This window comes from Arachis ipaensis, chromosome B2 (genome assembly GCF_059453495.1).
Source record: "Arachis ipaensis isolate K30076 ecotype BB chromosome B2, ASM5945349v1, whole genome shotgun sequence".
In the NCBI taxonomy this organism is placed as follows: domain Eukaryota; kingdom Viridiplantae; phylum Streptophyta; class Magnoliopsida; order Fabales; family Fabaceae; genus Arachis; species Arachis ipaensis.
In genome coordinates this window covers 43,904,089-43,907,357 of record NC_142437.1, presented here as the reverse complement: position 1 = coordinate 43,907,357, position 3,269 = coordinate 43,904,089, and the positions used below count along the sequence as shown (strand labels likewise).

The following is a 3,269-nucleotide window of genomic DNA, read 5'->3' as shown; positions in this document are numbered from 1 at the left end:
GTCTATCAGCAAAAAGCATCGCCAAACATCAAACATGCCAAGCGAAAATCGTCAAAGGCGCAACCTTTTCTCAGAATCAAACAAAACCAAAACAAATATCGCAGCAAACAGGGAAAGCTATCAACAGGGCAAAAAACCAAGGAGCAATCTTCAATTAAGTGAGTAAAAATGCATTTTTTCTGGGTATCGGACAGAAGCGACAGTAGAACATGCAAAGCCCTAGAAGCATCAAACAAGAGGAAAGGTGAAAAGGTTCATGCAAAGGACGAAGAAACTCTCAGAACACACATTACAACAGCAAGCAGGCGCGACAAAAAAAGAAAGATCCAAACTTTCTCTAAGCAAAATCAAAACTTCACCACAAAACTAAAGACAAAGCAAAAAAGACGAGAAGAAATTACAAATGGAACCAACCTGGAAAAAAGCAGAGCCTCAGAAGGGTTGAAGATGGAAAGACGGAATCGTCGGATCGCTGAATGACGCCGCAAAGGCAAAATGTAGGCAAAAAGCAGAAGGTGAGAGAACGAAGGGAGAAGTTACAAAGAAAGATGAAGGAGAGAAACCATTTTCTGAGTGCAGAAATTCAAAATAAAGCCAAAGGAAATGGGGCAATTAATACTAATTAATGAAGGTATTAAACCCTCGCATGTTCCCAAGAACAAAGCGCTGATATAAAAGCACGCGCTTTTAGAAGAAAACGTTCTACATTCAAAAAGGTTCTACAGAGAAAGGAATCGACTAAATGCTTGAGTTTGGCTTCACTAGAGAAGGACCGAAGTCAAGGACTCGACCTCAAAAAAAAAGAAGACCGAGCTCAAGCAGGGGCACTGTTCATACCCTGGGTCAAGCTACCCGACCTGGGATGATTGGCGACAAAGCGACCGACCTCTTCAGGTCAGACTATCCGACCTCTTCCTAAAAGAGGTCGGCCAAATCGACGAGAAAGCCCAAAAAAGGGCCCAACCCAAGGAATACGACCCAAATCCACAGGCTGTCCAAGCCTATAGAGATAATGGCGGTTCCCTTGAAGATAAGCTGACCTCAACTCAAAGATAAAGATAAGATAAGATAATTAACCTATCTTATCTAGAAAGGTCACTCTACAACCACTATAAATACACTGGAGCACCCAGGCATAACTCATACTCTGATTCTACAATAAACCTGCTTAATACCCGTGCTAACTTAAGCATCGGAGTCTCTTGCAGGTACCCCCACCCTCCGGTGACCAAGGATCAGAAGTGCAGCCAGTTCAACAAGTTGGACACAACAGCTCCGGCCGCCATCAGCCAGTCGGACACGTTATCTCTGACCGGTAACAGAAGATCTCATCCGAGATCGGCCTACATCTTCAGGTAACCCTCGGAACAGTTACAGAAGGAGATCCTTGAGTTTTAAATACAAGGTTGTCCTCATTTAGTTGGAGGACCAACTCTCCTCTGTCCACATCAATCACAGCTCTTGCTGTGGCTAGGAAGGGTCTTCCGAGGATGATGGAATCATCCTCATCCTTCCCAGTGTCTAGGATTATGAAATCAGCAGGGATGTAAAGGCCTTCAACCTTTACTAGCACGTCCTCTACTAGTCCATAAGCCTATTTTCTTGAGTTGTCTGCCATCTCTAATGAGATTCTGGCAGCTTGCACCTCAAAGATCCCAAGTTTTCCATTACAGAGAGTGGCATTAAGTTTATTCCTAACCCTAGGTCACACAGAGCCTTCTCAAAGGTCATGGTGCCTATGTTACAGGGAATTAGGAATTTACCAGGATCTTGTTTCTTTTGAGGTAGAGTTTGCTGAACCAAGGTATTTAGTTCCTTGATGAGCAATGGAGGTTCATCCTCCCAAGTCTCATTATCAAATAATTTGGCATTCAGCTTCATGAGTGCTCCTAAATATTGAGCAACTTGCTCTTCAGTAATGTCTTCATCTTCTTCAGAAGATGAATAGTCATCAGAGCTCATGAATGGTAAAAGGAGGTTCAATGGAATCTTTATGGTCTCTAGATGAGCCTCAGATTCCTTTGGCTCCTCAAAGGGAAACTCCTTATTGGTCACTGAGCGTCCCAGGAGGTCTTCCTCACTAGGATTTACGTTCTCCCCCTCCCTTGTAGGTTCGGCCATGATGGTCAAGTCAATGGCCTTGCACTCTCTCTTTGGATTTTCTTCTGTATTGCTTGGGAGAGTACTAGGAGGAGTTTCAGTGACCCTTTTACTTAGCTGGCCCACTTGTGCCTCCAAATTTCTAATGGAGGACCTTGTTTCATTTATGAAACTTAAAGTGGCCTTAGATAGATCAGAGACTATATTTGCTAAGCTAGATGGATTCTGCTCAAAATTCTCGGTCTGTTGCTGAGTGGATGATGGAAAAGGATTTCTATTGCTAAACCTGTTTTGTCCACCATTATTAAAGCCTTGTTGAGGCTTTTGTTGATCCTTCCATGAGAAATTTGGATGATTTCTCTATGAGGGATTACAGGTGTTTCCATAGGGTTTAACCCTGTAATTCACCTCTGCTATTGCAGGGTTCTCAGGATCATAAGCTTCTTCTTCAGAAGATGCCTCTATAGTACTGTTGGATGATTCCTTCAATCCATTCAGACTCTGAGAGATCATATTGACTTGCTGAGTCAATATTTTATTCTGAGCCAATATGGCATTCAGAGTATCAATTTCAAGAACTCCCTTCCTCATAGGCGTCCCATTACTCACAGGATTCCTTTCAGAAGTATACATAAACTGGTTATTTGCAACCATGTTAATGAGTTCTTGAGCTTCTGCCGGCGTTTTCTTTAGGTGAATAGATCTACCTGCAGAATGATTAAGTGACATCTTTGATAGCTCAGACAGACCATCATAGAATATATCCAGGATGGTCCATTCTGAAAGCATGTCAGAAGGACACTTTTTGGTCAGTTCCTTGTATCTCTCCCAAGCTTCATAGAGGGATTCACCTTCTTTCTGCTTGAAGGTTTGAACATCCACTCTAAGCTTACTAAGCTTTTGAGGAGGAAAGAACTTGGCTAAAAAAGCCGTGACCAGCTTATCCTAAGAGTTCAGGCTATCCTTAGGTTGAGAGTCCAACTATATTCTAGCTCTGTCTCTTACAGCAAACGGGAAAAGCATAAGCCTGTAGACCTCGGGATCAACCCCATTGGTCTTAACAGTATCACAGATTTGCAAGAATTCAGTTAAGAACTGAAAAGGATCTTCTGATGGAAGTCCATAAAACTTACAGTTCTGTTGCATCAGAGAAACTAATTGAGGTTTCA

The 3,269-nt window shown here is 42.6% G+C and overlaps 1 non-coding gene across 1 annotated transcript; it reads left to right on the top strand.

Moving 5' to 3' along the window:
* The first annotated feature begins 2,883 nt into the window (after positions 1-2,883).
* LOC148573799 (small nucleolar RNA R71) lies at positions 2,884-2,991 on the top strand. The gene has a single exon (XR_015906619.1). It is a non-coding gene; the product is annotated as a small nucleolar RNA R71 (small nucleolar RNA).
* Positions 2,992-3,269: the final 278 nt, after the last annotated feature.